This window comes from Phyllobates terribilis, unplaced genomic scaffold (assembly GCF_046119375.1).
Source record: "Phyllobates terribilis strain yellow unplaced genomic scaffold, ASM4611937v1 Scaffold_249__1_contigs__length_2872098, whole genome shotgun sequence".
Taxonomy (NCBI): domain Eukaryota; kingdom Metazoa; phylum Chordata; class Amphibia; order Anura; family Dendrobatidae; genus Phyllobates; species Phyllobates terribilis.
This window is the reverse complement of record NW_027363009.1, coordinates 463,898-480,239: the sequence shown is the minus strand read 5'-3', so window position 1 is coordinate 480,239 and position 16,342 is coordinate 463,898. Positions and strand designations below refer to the sequence as shown.

The window sequence follows — 16,342 nt, the reverse complement described above, 5'->3', positions numbered from 1 at the left end:
TCACAGAATATCGAGTCATTTGGGTCCTCTAGCCCGGATGTCCTGGAGCAATTTGATATACAGGGCTTTGAGTCAGGTGTCCTCATGGAAGATCCACCACCCTGACCTATGAATGCCCACATTAAGACTTGTCTCACTGAATGTGAGGTCATTAAAGAGCCCAGTTCGTAGGGCTGCTCTATTCAAGTATTTAGAAACCACTGACTTTGACATATGTTTATTACAGGAATGCGGGATACAACATGCACTAAATTATAATGATATCAAGACAGATTGGAGACTGGGGCCCTCCATCTGGTCTGGCTCCAATGACAACAAGTCAGCGGGGGTGGGCTTCCTCTGTCGTGGGAGAAATATTACTATAAATGCTGTCACAGAAATAGTACCAGGCAGAGTGGTTTTAGTGCATTTTAAATTTAATGGTTTTACCCTACGTGTAATGAATATTTATGCTCCCCCTGATAAGCAAGAGAGAATTAATTTATTTGGGATATTGCCATTGTACTGTACTGGGTCATCTCCCCTGATCGTAGGGGGTGATTTTAATTGTCTTTGTGCTAGTGAACAACGAGCAGGGGGTGACCCTTTACGCAAATTGGATAAGTCATGTCATCTATTGAAAGATTTTATAACTGATTTTAAATTATGCGATGCGTGGAGGTCACTCCTGCCGACGGACCCTGGTTATACGTGGTCCGGAAGAGGGGTGTCCTCCAGGATCGATTTTATTTTCCTATCAGATGATTTTAACCCTGTAAAATGTGTTTTAACATCAAATATATTTTCTGACCATAAGGGCTTGGAGGTGCATCTAGAATATCGGGATGAACAGAGGGTCAACAGGGGCCTCTGGCGTCTAAGTACATACCTGCTGGAGGACCCTCTGATTCGACAAGACTTTGGTAAAGCCTATCAAGCCTGGCGGCGACAAAAACCTTCTGATGCCCCTATGGCAACCTGGTGGGAAAATTTGAAAAAAAAAGTCAGAATGTTTTTTATAAAAGCAGGGAGACGTAAAGCTAGAGAGAAAAAAAGATGTTTTAGTGATCTTAACACCAAACTACAAACACTTTTTAAATTCAAAGAGCTAGGGGTGGAGGTGGGAGATGATATTGCTAGCCTAAAAACTGAAATTCAGAACTGCATAGACACAAAGGGGAAAGAGATTATTTTTAACTCTAGAGTGCAGCACTTGGAGGAGGGGGAGAAGTGCTCTCGCTTCTTCTTCAAAAAAGTCATGGATAAAAGAGAAGTGATCACAAATCTAGAGGGTGAAACATCTATGCAGGGAATGTTGAATGCTACTTTTAACTTTTATAAGCATCTTTTTAGTAAAAAGTGTATAGATGAGTCCTTTTTATCTGATGCTCTTAATGATCTCGATTTTAAGTTAAATTTTACAGACCAGGAGTTTTAGAACGCGATATTGTTTTAGAGGAATTATTTTATGTTTTTAAAAGTTTCTCTAAGGGTAAAGCACCTGGGTGTGATGGACTACCTGTAGAGTTTTACCTTACTTTTTGGGACATTTTAAAAGAGGACCTTTTTATGCTTTTTAAAGAAGTTTTTATTTGTGAACAGTTGCCATTTTCGTGGAGGAGAGGAGTGGTGTCTTTGATATATAAAAAAGGTGACCGCAGTACTCTAGCGAATTGGAGACCCATAACTCTCCTAAATGTTGATTACAAGGTACTTGCTAAGGTGGTTGCAGACCGGCTCAGGAGTGTCATTGCCAAACTAATCCAGCCTGAGCAGGTTTGTAGTGTACCAGGCAGAAGTATTTCAGAGGTTTTAAACGTATTAAGGGATGTAATTTGGTATTCCAGAGACCGGGGTCAAAATGTAGCTCTTTTAGCCCTAGATTTTGAAAAAGCTTTCGATAGAGTCTCTCATAGATTTCTTTTTAGAGTTTTAAAAAGAATGGGTATCCCTAATATGCTTTTAAATTGTATTAAGATTTTATATAAAAATTGTTTTAGTCAAATTTCTCTTAATGGCTTTTTAACAGATGGAGTTCCCCTTGAGTCCGGAGTGAAGCAGGGATGCCCCTTGTCGCCCATCCTGTTCATCTGCGCCATGGAGCCCCTGCTGAGCGCAATAAGGAAAGACAAAGTGATTAGAGGGGTTCCTGTTCCAGGCGGAGGTGGCAGTGATGTGAGAGTCTTTGGCTACATGGATGACGTGACGGTTGTGTGCGTGGACCCTGCTTCCCTCCGGAGGGCGGTGTTGCGCATTGATTTTTTTTCCCAGGCATCCGGTTTTAAACTTAATTTAAATAAATCTGAATGTCTGACTTTGGGATCCTGGGACACCGCCCAACTCCCGCAGCTCACTATAAAACGAGACAATGTAAAAATTCTTGGAGTTGTTTTTAACGAGGAGAATGTGGGAACTCAAAGCTGGGAGAATGTCATAGAAAAAATGTCAAAGAAAATATCATTTTGGGGTTTGAGGTCCCTAACAATGGAGGGGAAAATTTTAATTATAAAATCAGTGTTGTTACCCCTCATACTGTATATAGCTATGGTGTACCCCCCCTCTGATGTTTTAATTAAAAAAATGACTAGGATGATCTTTATGTTTTTATGGAACTCCAAAATGGAAAAATTAAGGAGAGAAATAATGAGGAAGAATAAAATGAAAGGCGGAAGGGATGTCCCCGATTTACATATTTATTTGCATTTAAATTATTTCTGCTTTTGTTTCAAACATTTTAATGGTAATAGTGCGCTAAGTTATTTTTTAAAATATACTTGTGGGATGATTTTTAAAAGATGGTTTAAGTTGTCGTTGAATTCCCCTGTTTTACTATGCCCCCCCAAACACCAAGCAATCTTAGAAAAGACTGTTCGATTTTATAGCCTTGGTGATTTTAATATGGACATTTTTAAAGACCGCAAGAAGCTTTTATCTTTTCTGAGGAGGAATGAAGATGTGACCCCCATAGTAAATTTCTCAGAAGAGAGATCGAAGCAAGTTTGGAAGAATGTCTTCGGGAAATTCTTAGCAAATGGACATAAGGACATCGCATGGATGGTGGTCCACCAGTGCCTCCCCACCAGAGAGTTTCAACACAGGAGAGGCCTGGTGGCCAGAGCCAAATGCCCCAGAGACTCATGTGTTAATGACGAAACCACCTTGCACCTTATGGGGAATTGCCCATTTGCACAGGAACTTTGGCACAAAGTTGGGATTCTTTTAAAATGGACTTGCGGTTTAAGAGATTTTAACCATGAATATGTTTTATATGGCCTTTTTAAATGTCCGACCCCTCAACAGTATTGTATATGTTGGTGTATGATTAACTGTTTTAAAGACGCCCTTTGGAAGGCACGCAATATTTTACTTTTTAAACGTGATGCTATTTCTGTGAAGGATTGTCTTAAAATTGCTTTTAGCCAGATGTATATTTATTACTTGAGGGATGTCAAATGTATTGGGAGGAGGGATGCTAATCGTATATGGGGTTTTTATGGGTGGAATTCTGTGTTTTAATAATGTACTGTTTGTGTTGTTGTTTTTGATTGTAAACCATCTTTTACGCACTTAATAAATTATGTTGAAACCTGATCTGTTCTTATCAGTTTAATATCTGATACGTCCCCTATCTGGGGACCATATATTAAATGGATTTTTAGAACAGGGAGATGGAAAAAGAGCTTGCTCTGTCCACTCCACGCATTGACCTGGTATTGCAGAATCTCCAGGACCGGTGCACCCCTTCTTTAATGCAGTTTCTAAAATCAGAAAGAATTGAATTCAATGCTTTTTGTTCATTTTGCTTGTTTGTCGGATTTTGGGATGGACTCTTTGGCTTTGCTTTTCTTCTCCTCATTGGATTTTTCATGTTAAAAGTTGCAGAAGCCAGATGACAAGCTCATTTTGGTTCAACTTCAGCAACTGTGCATTGCATTGCCATGTAATGTAATGTAATGCAATGCTATCTATCTAGCTCTCCCTCTATACTTCCTTTTGGATAAACAGACATATTAGGCAAGCATTTTGGAGCTTTCACCTAAATAACTACAGGTGGTGAGATAAGCTGCACAATATAATTGACCTTTCAGTATATTGTTGCACACACACCATCTATTTAGCAAATGCCCTTGTTATCAACAGCAGCCTTTTAAACTCACCTGAGCTAACAGGTATGTGAGCTGGTTACTCTGCTGCGCTTAAAATTTCTTTTTTGGTTTGCTACAATGCCTTTTCTGAAACGTTGTCTCCCTCTGCTGGAACACTGACTTCTTTCATTTAATGCCTGCAGACTATAAAAGAGAAACCAACCCAAAAAGTTTGGTTGATTAGTCTGTGGCATTCTTTTAAACTGTTGCTTATGGCGGTCTCTGTGAGCTTCTCAGTGACATTCAGCCATCCAGGTATCCCGCCTGCAGTAGACGGAATGTGGCAATGGAACGCTGGCTGCGCGTGTCATAATAGGCTCTGAGCCTTTATATACCTGCGCACAGCAGCAGCCACCTTCAGTCTGCTGCTGGACAGCCAGCAGCAGCAGCAGCAGGAGAGGTAATTAATCAGCAACCCTCCTGCTAAGGGTAGACAGCTGCTCGTTCCACCCCCCCCCCCGCCTTAATTGGTTCTCCTCCCTTCCAACGATGTTGAGGCGGGTGGGAACAGCCGGGGGTTGAGGGTACTGTGCTAAAAGAGGTGGAGTTATGCAGATCTAAAACGCGTGGATTGCAGCAGCAGCAAGCCGAAAAGTGCAGGCATGTGAGGGATCTAGAGGTTGACAGCATGTCTTCTTAACGGGAGTCCAGGTGGCCATCTCCACAAATGGACTTTTCAGAATCCTTCGGTGGCACCGTAGTCGGAAACCAATTCTGGTTATCGCTTCTCGGCCTTTTGGCTAAGATCAAGTGTAGTATCATTTGAAAAGGCAGTTTTGTCCTTGGGCTGCCCTAGTAAATTGATGCATATTACACACTGGTTTGGTGCACTTGTTAGTACGCCAGGTGGCTCATAGAGTTATCTGATGGAAAACATGTCCCTCCAGGATCGAAGTCACTAGTTTGGGTAAGTGTGAGGGCTTTGGAGCAATGTGCCCCAGGAGTAGGCGCCCTGGTGGGAGTCCAAGCTTACTGGGACTGGGAACCCCAGAAAGACTTGGTTTCGTAGCACGCCGCACCTTTGCCAATCATACTTTCTGAGCAACCCCCCCTATTCCTGGCCTCCGGGCTAGGAAGGGGAATTTTTATAAACCCGGTCGGAGGTCCGGTCAGCTTTGGGCTGAGAAACCAACACAGGCTCCAGCTCCACTAGGGTGGCAGCCTAGATGGAAGCTGGGAGCACGAAAACGGCTCTTCTCCGGCTTCGGCTAGGGAGAGCATCGGAGATCCCTGACCCTCGCTGAGGCCTTCTGGCTCGGAGGGATGGGGATGGTTTATTGGGGACCCTCTCCTCCGGGAAGGGTCCACATGAATCCTCGCCTCGTGCGCTGTTTTGGTGTGACTTCGGTCACATTTTTCAGTGCCTTGGATGCAGCTTCAATCAAAAAATCTGTTCTTATCAGTTTAATATCTGATACGTCCCCTATCTGGGGACCATATATTAAATGGATTTTTAGAACAGGGAGATGGAAAAAGAGCTTGCTCTGTCCACTCCACGCATTGACCTGGTATTGCAGTATCTCCAGGACCGGTGCACCCCTTCTTTAATGCAGTTTCTAAAATCAGAAAGAATTGAATTCAATGCTTTTTGTTCATTTTGCTTGTTTGTCGGATTTTGGGATGGACTCTTTGGCTTTGCTTTTCTTCTCCTCATTGGATTTTTCATGTTAAAAGTTGCAGAAGCCAGATGACAAGCTCATTTTGGTTCAACTTCAGCAACTGTGCATTGCATTGCCATGTAATGTAATGTAATGCAATGCTATCTATCTAGCTCTCCCTCTATACTTCCTTTTGGATAAACAGACATATTAGGCAAGCATTTTGGAGCTTTCACCTAAATAACTACAGGTGGTGAGATAAGCTGCACAATATAATTGACCTTTCAGTATATTGTTGCACACACACCATCTATTTAGCAAATGCCCTTGTTATCAACAGCAGCCTTTTAAACTCACCTGAGCTAACAGGTATGTGAGCTGGTTACTCTGCTGCGCTTAAAATTTCTTTTTTGGTTTGCTACAATGCCTTTTCTGAAACGTTGTCTCCCTCTGCTGGAACACTGACTTCTTTCATTTAATGCCTGCAGACTATAAAAGAGAAACCAACCCAAAAAGTTTGGTTGATTAGTCTGTGGCATTCTTTTAAACTGTTGCTTATGGCGGTCTCTGTGAGCTTCTCAGTGACATTCAGCCATCCAGGTATCCCGCCTGCAGTAGACGGAATGTGGCAATGGAACGCTGGCTGCGCGTGTCATAATAGGCTCTGAGCCTTTATATACCTGCGCACAGCAGCAGCCACCTTCAGTCTGCTGCTGGACAGCCAGCAGCAGCAGCAGCAGGAGAGGTAATTAATCAGCAACCCTCCTGCTAAGGGTAGACAGCTGCTCGTTCCACCCCCCCCCCCCCCGCCTTAATTGGTTCTCCTCCCTTCCAACGGTGTTGAGGCGGGTGGGAACAGCCGGGGGTTGAGGGTACTGTGCTAAAAGAGGTGGAGTTATGCAGATCTAAAACGCGTGGATTGCAGCAGCAGCAAGCCGAAAAGTGCAGGCATGTGAGGGATCTAGAGGTTGACAGCATGTCTTCTTAACGGGAGTCCAGGTGGCCATCTCCACAAATGGACTTTTCAGAATCCTTGGGTGGCACCGTAGTCGGAAACCAATTCTGGTTATCGCTTCTCGGCCTTTTGGCTAAGATCAAGTGTAGTATCTGTTCTTATCAGTTTAATATCTGATACGTCCCCTATCTGGGGACCATATATTAAATGGATTTTTAGAACAGGGAGATGGAAAAAGAGCTTGCTCTGTCCACTCCACGCATTGACCTGGTATTGCAGTATCTCCAGGACCGGTGCACCCTTTCTTTAATGCAGTTTCTAAAATCAGAAAGAATTGAATTCAATGCTTTTTGTTCATTTTGCTTGTTTGTCGGATTTTGGGATGGACTCTTTGGCTTTGCTTTTCTTCTCCTCATTGGATTTTTCATGTTAAAAGTTGCAGAAGCCAGATGACAAGCTCATTTTGGTTCAACTTCAGCAACTGTGCATTGCATTGCCATGTAATGTAATGTAATGCAATGCTATCTATCTAGCTCTCCCTCTATACTTCCTTTTGGATAAACAGACATATTAGGCAAGCATTTTGGAGCTTTCACCTAAATAACTACAGGTGGTGAGATAAGCTGCACAATATAATTGACCTTTCAGTATATTGTTGCACACACACCATCTATTTAGCAAATGCCCTTGTTATCAACAGCAGCCTTTTAAACTCACCTGAGCTAACAGGTATGTGAGCTGGTTACTCTGCTGCGCTTAAAATTTCTTTTTTGGTTTGCTACAATGCCTTTTCTGAAACGTTGTCTCCCTCTGCTGGAACACTGACTTCTTTCATTTAATGCCTTCAGACTATAAAAGAGAAACCAACCCAAAAAGTTTGGTTGATTAGTCTGTGGCATTCTTTTAAACTGTTGCTTATGGCGGTCTCTGTGAGCTTCTCAGTGACATTCAGCCATCCAGGTATCCCGCCTGCAGTAGACGGAATGTGGCAATGGAACGCTGGCTGCGCGTGTCATAATAGGCTCTGAGCCTTTATATACCTGCGCACAGCAGCAGCCACCTTCAGTCTGCTGCTGGACAGCCAGCAGCAGCAGCAGCAGGAGAGGTAATTAATCAGCAACCCTCCTGCTAAGGGTAGACAGCTGCTCGTTCCACCCCCCCCCCCCCCGCCTTAATTGGTTCTCCTCCCTTCCAACGGTGTTGAGGCGGGTGGGAACAGCCGGGGGTTGAGGGTACTGTGCTAAAAGAGGTGGAGTTATGCAGATCTAAAACGCGTGGATTGCAGCAGCAGCAAGCCGAAAAGTGCAGGCATGTGAGGGATCTAGAGGTTGACAGCATGTCTTCTTAACGGGAGTCCAGGTGGCCATCTCCACAAATGGACTTTTCAGAATCCTTGGGTGGCACCGTAGTCGGAAACCAATTCTGGTTATCGCTTCTCGGCCTTTTGGCTAAGATCAAGTGTAGTATCTGTTCTTATCAGTTTAATATCTGATACGTCCCCTATCTGGGGACCATATATTAAATGGATTTTTAGAACAGGGAGATGGAAAAAGAGCTTGCTCTGTCCACTCCACGCATTGAGCTGGTATTGCAGTATCTCCAGGACCGGTGCACCCCTTCTTTAATGCAGTTTCTAAAATCAGAAAGAATTGAATTCAATGCTTTTTGTTCATTTTGCTTGTTTGTCGGATTTTGGGATGGACTCTTTGGCTTTGCTTTTCTTCTCCTCATTGGATTTTTCATGTTAAAAGTTGCAGAAGCCAGATGACAAGCTCATTTTGGTTCAACTTCAGCAACTGTGCATTGCATTGCCATGTAATGTAATGTAATGCAATGCTATCTATCTAGCTCTCCCTCTATACTTCCTTTTGGATAAACAGACATATTAGGCAAGCATTTTGGAGCTTTCACCTAAATAACTACAGGTATTGAGATAAGCTGCACAATATAATTGACCTTTCAGTATATTGTTGCACACACACCATCTATTTAGCAAATGCCCTTGTTATCAACAGCAGCCTTTTAAACTCACCTGAGCTAACAGGTATGTGAGCTGGTTACTCTGCTGCGCTTAAAATTTCTTTTTTGGTTTGCTACAATGCCTTTTCTGAAACGTTGTCTCCCTCTGCTGGAACACTGACTTCTTTCATTTAATGCCTGCAGACTATAAAAGAGAAACCAACCCAAAAAGTTTGGTTGATTAGTCTGTGGCATTCTTTTAAACTGTTGCTTATGGCGGTCTCTGTGAGCTTCTCAGTGACATTCAGCCATCCAGGTATCCCGCCTGCAGTAGACGGAATGTGGCAATGGAACGCTGGCTGCGCGTGTCATAATAGGCTCTGAGCCTTTATATACCTGCGCACAGCAGCAGCCACCTTCAGTCTGCTGCTGGACAGCCAGCAGCAGCAGCAGCAGGAGAGGTAATTAATCAGCAACCCTCCTGCTAAGGGTAGACAGCTGCTCGTTCCACCCCCCCCCCGCCTTAATTGGTTCTCCTCCCTTCCAACGGTGTTGAGGCGGGTGGGAACAGCCGGGGGTTGAGGGTACTGTGCTAAAAGAGGTGGAGTTATACAGATCTAAAACGCGTGGATTGCAGCAGCAGCAAGCCGAAAAGTGCAGGCATGTGAGGGATCTAGAGGTTGACAGCATGTCTTCTTAACGGGAGTCCAGGTGGCCATCTCCACAAATGGACTTTTCAGAATCCTTGGGTGGCACCGTAGTCGGAAACCAATTCTGGTTATCGCTTCTCGGCCTTTTGGCTAAGATCAAGTGTAGTATCTGTTCTTATCAGTTTAATATCTGATACGTCCCCTATCTGGGGACCATATATTAAATGGATTTTTAGAACAGGGAGATGGAAAAAGAGCTTGCTCTGTCCACTCCACGCATTGACCTGGTATTGCAGTATCTCCAGGACCGGTGCACCCCTTCTTTAATGCAGTTTCTAAAATCAGAAAGAATTGAATTCAATGCTTTTTGTTCATTTTGCTTGTTTGTCGGATTTTGGGATGGACTCTTTGGCTTTGCTTTTCTTCTCCTCATTGGATTTTTCATGTTAAAAGTTGCAGAAGCCAGATGACAAGCTCATTTTGGTTCAACTTCAGCAACTGTGCATTGCATTGCCATGTAATGTAATGTAATGCAATGCTATCTATCTAGCTCTCCCTCTATACTTCCTTTTGGATAAACAGACATATTAGGCAAGCATTTTGGAGCTTTCACCTAAATAACTACAGGTGGTGAGATAAGCTGCACAATATAATTGACCTTTCAGTATATTGTTGCACACACACCATCTATTTAGCAAATGTCCTTGTTATCAACAGCAGCCTTTTAAACTCACCTGAGCTAACAGGTATGTGAGCTGGTTACTCTGCTGCGCTTAAAATTTCTTTTTTGGTTTGCTACAATGCCTTTTCTGAAACGTTGTCTCCCTCTGCTGGAACACTGACTTCTTTCATTTAATGCCTGCAGACTATAAAAGAGAAACCAACCCAAAAAGTTTGGTTGATTAGTCTGTGGCATTCTTTTAAACTGTTGCTTATGGCGGTCTCTGTGAGCTTCTCAGTGACATTCAGCCATCCAGGTATCCCGCCTGCAGTAGACGGAATGTGGCAATGGAACGCTGGCTGCGCGTGTCATAATAGGCTCTGAGCCTTTATATACCTGCGCACAGCAGCAGCCACCTTCAGTCTGCTGCTGGACAGCCAGCAGCAGCAGCAGCAGGAGAGGTAATTAATCAGCAACCCTCCTGCTAAGGGTAGACAGCTGCTCGTTCCACCCCCCCCCCGCCTTAATTGGTTCTCCTCCCTTCCAACGGTGTTGAGGCGGGTGGGAACAGCCGGGGGTTGAGGGTACTGTGCTAAAAGAGGTGGAGTTATACAGATCTAAAACGCGTGGATTGCAGCAGCAGCAAGCCGAAAAGTGCAGGCATGTGAGGGATCTAGAGGTTGACAGCATGTCTTCTTAACGGGAGTCCAGGTGGCCATCTCCACAAATGGACTTTTCAGAATCCTTGGGTGGCACCGTAGTCGGAAACCAATTCTGGTTATCGCTTCTCGGCCTTTTGGCTAAGATCAAGTGTAGTATCTGTTCTTATCAGTTTAATATCTGATACGTCCCCTATCTGGGGACCATATATTAAATGGATTTTTAGAACAGGGAGATGGAAAAAGAGCTTGCTCTGTCCACTCCACGCATTGACCTGGTATTGCAGTATCTCCAGGACCGGTGCACCCCTTCTTTAATGCAGTTTCTAAAATCAGAAAGAATTGAATTCAATGCTTTTTGTTCATTTTGCTTGTTTGTCGGATTTTGGGATGGACTCTTTGGCTTTGCTTTTCTTCTCCTCATTGGATTTTTCATGTTAAAAGTTGCAGAAGCCAGATGACAAGCTCATTTTGGTTCAACTTCAGCAACTGTGCATTGCATTGCCATGTAATGTAATGTAATGCAATGCTATCTATCTAGCTCTCCCTCTATACTTCCTTTTGGATAAACAGACATATTAGGCAAGCATTTTGGAGCTTTCACCTAAATAACTACAGGTGGTGAGATAAGCTGCACAATATAATTGACCTTTCAGTATATTGTTGCACACACACCATCTATTTAGCAAATGTCCTTGTTATCAACAGCAGCCTTTTAAACTCACCTGAGCTAACAGGTATGTGAGCTGGTTACTCTGCTGCGCTTAAAATTTCTTTTTTGGTTTGCTACAATGCCTTTTCTGAAACGTTGTCTCCCTCTGCTGGAACACTGACTTCTTTCATTTAATGCCTGCAGACTATAAAAGAGAAACCAACCCAAAAAGTTTGGTTGATTAGTCTGTGGCATTCTTTTAAACTGTTGCTTATGGCGGTCTCTGTGAGCTTCTCAGTGACATTCAGCCATCCAGGTATCCCGCCTGCAGTAGACGGAATGTGGCAATGGAACGCTGGCTGCGCGTGTCATAATAGGCTCTGAGCCTTTATATACCTGCGCACAGCAGCAGCCACCTTCAGTCTGCTGCTGGACAGCCAGCAGCAGCAGCAGCAGGAGAGGTAATTAATCAGCAACCCTCCTGCTAAGGGTAGACAGCTGCTCGTTCCACCCCCCCCCCGCCTTAATTGGTTCTCCTCCCTTCCAACGGTGTTGAGGCGGGTGGGAACAGCCGGGGGTTGAGGGTACTGTGCTAAAAGAGGTGGAGTTATACAGATCTAAAACGCGTGGATTGCAGCAGCAGCAAGCCGAAAAGTGCAGGCATGTGAGGGATCTAGAGGTTGACAGCATGTCTTCTTAACGGGAGTCCAGGTGGCCATCTCCACAAATGGACTTTTCAGAATCCTTGGGTGGCACCGTAGTCGGAAACCAATTCTGGTTATCGCTTCTCGGCCTTTTGGCTAAGATCAAGTGTAGTATCTGTTCTTATCAGTTTAATATCTGATACGTCCCCTATCTGGGGACCATATATTAAATGGATTTTTAGAACAGGGAGATGGAAAAAGAGCTTGCTCTGTCCACTCCACGCATTGACCTGGTATTGCAGTATCTCCAGGACCGGTGCACCCCTTCTTTAATGCAGTTTCTAAAATCAGAAAGAATTGAATTCAATGCTTTTTGTTCATTTTGCTTGTTTGTCGGATTTTGGGATGGACTCTTTGGCTTTGCTTTTCTTCTCCTCATTGGATTTTTCATGTTAAAAGTTGCAGAAGCCAGATGACAAGCTCATTTTGGTTCAACTTCAGCAACTGTGCATTGCATTGCCATGTAATGTAATGTAATGCAATGCTATCTATCTAGCTCTCCCTCTATACTTCCTTTTGGATAAACAGACATATTAGGCAAGCATTTTGGAGCTTTCACCTAAATAACTACAGGTGGTGAGATAAGCTGCACAATATAATTGACCTTTCAGTATATTGTTGCACACACACCATCTATTTAGCAAATGCCCTTGTTATCAACAGCAGCCTTTTAAACTCACCTGAGCTAACAGGTATGTGAGCTGGTTACTCTGCTGCGCTTAAAATTTCTTTTTTGGTTTGCTACAATGCCTTTTCTGAAACGTTGTCTCCCTCTGCTGGAACACTGACTTCTTTCATTTAATGCCTGCAGACTATAAAAGAGAAACCAACCCAAAAAGTTTGGTTGATTAGTCTGTGGCATTCTTTTAAACTGTTGCTTATGGCGGTCTCTGTGAGCTTCTCAGTGACATTCAGCCATCCAGGTATCCCGCCTGCAGTAGACGGAATGTGGCAATGGAACGCTGGCTGCGCGTGTCATAATAGGCTCTGAGCCTTTATATACCTGCGCACAGCAGCAGCCACCTTCAGTCTGCTGCTGGACAGCCAGCAGCAGCAGCAGCAGGAGAGGTAATTAATCAGCAACCCTCCTGCTAAGGGTAGACAGCTGCTCGTTCCACCCCCCCCCCCCCGCCTTAATTGGTTCTCCTCCCTTCCAACGGTGTTGAGGCGGGTGGGAACAGCCGGGGGTTGAGGGTACTGTGCTAAAAGAGGTGGAGTTATGCAGATCTAAAACGCGTGGATTGCAGCAGCAGCAAGCTGAAAAGTGCAGGCATGTGAGGGATCTAGAGGTTGACAGCATGTCTTCTTAACGGGAGTCCAGGTGGCCATCTCCACAAATGGACTTTTCAGAATCCTTGGGTGGCACCGTAGTCGGAAACCAATTCTGGTTATCGCTTCTCGGCCTTTTGGCTAAGATCAAGTGTAGTATCTGTTCTTATCAGTTTAATATCTGATACGTCCCCTATCTGGGGACCATATATTAAATGGATTTTTAGAACAGGGAGATGGAAAAAGAGCTTGCTCTGTCCACTCCACGCATTGACCTGGTATTGCAGTATCTCCAGGACCGGTGCACCCCTTCTTTAATGCAGTTTCTAAAATCAGAAAGAATTGAATTCAATGCTTTTTGTTCATTTTGCTTGTTTGTCGGATTTTGGGATGGACTCTTTGGCTTTGCTTTTCTTCTCCTCATTGGATTTTTCATGTTAAAAGTTGCAGAAGCCAGATGACAAGCTCATTTTGGTTCAACTTCAGCAACTGTGCATTGCATTGCCATGTAATGTAATGTAATGCAATGCTATCTATCTAGCTCTCCCTCTATACTTCCTTTTGGATAAACAGACATATTAGGCAAGCATTTTGGAGCTTTCACCTAAATAACTACAGGTGGTGAGATAAGCTGCACAATATAATTGACCTTTCAGTATATTGTTGCACACACACCATCTATTTAGCAAATGCCCTTGTTATCAACAGCAGCCTTTTAAACTCACCTGAGCTAACAGGTATGTGAGCTGGTTACTCTGCTGCGCTTAAAATTTCTTTTTTGGTTTGCTACAATGCCTTTTCTGAAACGTTGTCTCCCTCTGCTGGAACACTGACTTCTTTCATTTAATGCCTGCAGACTACAAAAGAGAAACCAACCCAAAAAGTTTGGTTGATTAGTCTGTGGCATTCTTTTAAACTGTTGCTTATGGCGGTCTCTGTGAGCTTCTCAGTGACATTCAGCCATCCAGGTATCCCGCCTGCAGTAGACGGAATGTGGCAATGGAACGCTGGCTGCGCGTGTCATAATAGGCTCTGAGCCTTTATATACCTGCGCACAGCAGCAGCCACCTTCAGTCTGCTGCTGGACAGCCAGCAGCAGCAGCAGCAGGAGAGGTAATTAATCAGCAACCCTCCTGCTAAGGGTAGACAGCTGCTCGTTCCACCCCCCCCCCCGCCTTAATTGGTTCTCCTCCCTTCCAACGGTGTTGAGGCGGGTTGGAACTGCCGGGGGTTGAGGGTACTGTGCTAAAAGAGGTGGAGTTATGCAGATCTAAAACGCGTGGATTGCAGCAGCAGCAAGCCGAAAAGTGCAGGCATGTGAGGGATCTAGAGGTTGACAGCATGTCTTCTTAACGGGAGTCCAGGTGGCCATCTCCACAAATGGACTTTTCAGAATCCTTGGGTGGCACCGTAGTCGGAAACCAATTCTGGTTATCGCTTCTCGGCCTTTTGGCTAAGATCAAGTGTAGTATCTGTTCTTATCAGTTTAATATCTGATACGTCCCCTATCTGGGGACCATATATTAAATGGATTTTTAGAACAGGGAGATGGAAAAAGAGCTTGCTCTGTCCACTCCACGCATTGACCTGGTATTGCAGTATCTCCAGGACCGGTGCACCCCTTCTTTAATGCAGTTTCTAAAATCAGAAAGAATTGAATTCAATGCTTTTTGTTCATTTTGCTTGTTTGTCGGATTTTGGGATGGACTCTTTGGCTTTGCTTTTCTTCTCCTCATTGGATTTTTCATGTTAAAAGTTGCAGAAGCCAGATGACAAGCTCATTTTGGTTCAACTTCAGCAACTGTGCATTGCATTACCATGTAATGTAATGTAATGCAATGCTATCTATCTAGCTCTCCCTCTATACTTCCTTTTGGATAAACAGACATATTAGGCAAGCATTTTGGAGCTTTCACCTAAATAACTACAGGTGGTGAGATAAGCTGCACAATATAATTGACCTTTCAGTATATTGTTGCACACACACCATCTATTTAGCAAATGCCCTTGTTATCAACAGCAGCCTTTTAAAGTCACCTGAGCTAACAGGTATGTGAGCTGGTTACTCTGCTGCGCTTAAAATTTCTTTTTTGGTTTGCTACAATGCCTTTTCTGAAACGTTGTCTCCCTCTGCTGGAACACTGACTTCTTTCATTTAATGCCTGCAGACTATAAAAGAGAAACCAACCCAAAAAGTTTGGTTGATTAGTCTGTGGCATTCTTTTAAACTGTTGCTTATGGCGGTCTCTGTGAGCTTCTCAGTGACACTCAGCCATCCAGGTATCCCGCCTGCAGTAGACGGAATGTGGCAATGGAACGCTGGCTGCGCGTGTCATAATAGGCTCTGAGCCTTTATATACCTGCGCACAGCAGCAGCCACCTTCAGTCTGCTGCTGGACAGCCAGCAGCAGCAGCAGCAGGAGAGGTAATTAATCAGCAACCCTCCTGCTAAGGGTAGACAGCTGCTCGTTCCACCCCCCCCCCCGCCTTAATTGGTTCTCCTCCCTTCCAACGGTGTTGAGGCGGGTGGGAACAGCCGGGGGTTGAGGGTACTGTGCTAAAAGAGGTGAAGTTATGCAGATCTAAAACGCGTGGATTGCAGCAGCAGCAAGCCGAAAAGTGCAGGCATGTGAGGGATCTAGAGGTTGACAGCATGTCTTCTTAACGGGAGTCCAGGTGGCCATCTCCACAAATGGACTTTTCAGAATCCTTGGGTGGCACCGTAGTCGGAAACCAATTCTGGTTATCGCTTCTCGGCCTTTTGGCTAAGATCAAGTGTAGTATCTGTTCTTATCAGTTTAATATCTGATACGTCCCCTATCTGGGGACCATATATTAAATGGATTTTTAGAACAGGGAGATGGAAAAAGAGCTTGCTCTGTCCACTCCACGCATTGACCTGGTATTGCAGTATCTCCAGGACCGGTGCACCCCTTCTTTAATGCAGTTTCTAAAATCAGAAAGAATTGAATTCAATGCTTTTTGTTCATTTTGCTTGTTTGTCGGATTTTGGGATGGACTCTTTGGCTTTGCTTTTCTTCTCCTCATTGGATTTTTCATGTTAAAAGTTGCAGAAGCCAGATGACAAGCTCATTTTGGTTCAACTTCAGC

At 44.1% G+C, this 16,342-nt stretch overlaps 10 non-coding genes and 1 pseudogene across 10 annotated transcripts; all 11 read left to right on the top strand.

Moving 5' to 3' along the window:
- Positions 1–3,533: 3,533 nt before the first annotated feature.
- On the top strand, positions 3,534–3,723 carry LOC141218375 (U2 spliceosomal RNA). The gene has a single exon (XR_012287122.1). It is a non-coding gene; the product is annotated as a U2 spliceosomal RNA (small nuclear RNA).
- Positions 3,724–4,844: 1,121 nt separating this feature from the next.
- Positions 4,845–4,960, top strand: LOC141218417 (U2 spliceosomal RNA; annotated as a pseudogene).
- Positions 4,961–5,484: 524 nt separating this feature from the next.
- On the top strand, positions 5,485–5,666 carry LOC141218328 (U2 spliceosomal RNA). The gene has a single exon (XR_012287082.1). It is a non-coding gene; the product is annotated as a U2 spliceosomal RNA (small nuclear RNA).
- Positions 5,667–6,790: 1,124 nt separating this feature from the next.
- On the top strand, positions 6,791–6,981 carry LOC141218546 (U2 spliceosomal RNA). Its single transcript, XR_012287242.1, has one exon. It is a non-coding gene; the product is annotated as a U2 spliceosomal RNA (small nuclear RNA).
- Positions 6,982–8,105: 1,124 nt separating this feature from the next.
- On the top strand, positions 8,106–8,296 carry LOC141218249 (U2 spliceosomal RNA). Its single transcript, XR_012287002.1, has one exon. It is a non-coding gene; the product is annotated as a U2 spliceosomal RNA (small nuclear RNA).
- Positions 8,297–9,416: 1,120 nt separating this feature from the next.
- Positions 9,417–9,607, top strand: LOC141218594 (U2 spliceosomal RNA). The gene has a single exon (XR_012287290.1). It is a non-coding gene; the product is annotated as a U2 spliceosomal RNA (small nuclear RNA).
- A 1,120-nt stretch (positions 9,608–10,727) lies between these two features.
- LOC141218593 (U2 spliceosomal RNA) lies at positions 10,728–10,918 on the top strand. The gene has a single exon (XR_012287289.1). It is a non-coding gene; the product is annotated as a U2 spliceosomal RNA (small nuclear RNA).
- A 1,120-nt stretch (positions 10,919–12,038) lies between these two features.
- LOC141218592 (U2 spliceosomal RNA) lies at positions 12,039–12,229 on the top strand. Its single transcript, XR_012287288.1, has one exon. It is a non-coding gene; the product is annotated as a U2 spliceosomal RNA (small nuclear RNA).
- A 1,123-nt stretch (positions 12,230–13,352) lies between these two features.
- On the top strand, positions 13,353–13,543 carry LOC141218591 (U2 spliceosomal RNA). The gene has a single exon (XR_012287287.1). It is a non-coding gene; the product is annotated as a U2 spliceosomal RNA (small nuclear RNA).
- A 1,121-nt stretch (positions 13,544–14,664) lies between these two features.
- LOC141218589 (U2 spliceosomal RNA) lies at positions 14,665–14,855 on the top strand. The gene has a single exon (XR_012287285.1). It is a non-coding gene; the product is annotated as a U2 spliceosomal RNA (small nuclear RNA).
- A 1,121-nt stretch (positions 14,856–15,976) lies between these two features.
- LOC141218588 (U2 spliceosomal RNA) lies at positions 15,977–16,167 on the top strand. The gene has a single exon (XR_012287284.1). It is a non-coding gene; the product is annotated as a U2 spliceosomal RNA (small nuclear RNA).
- Positions 16,168–16,342: the final 175 nt, after the last annotated feature.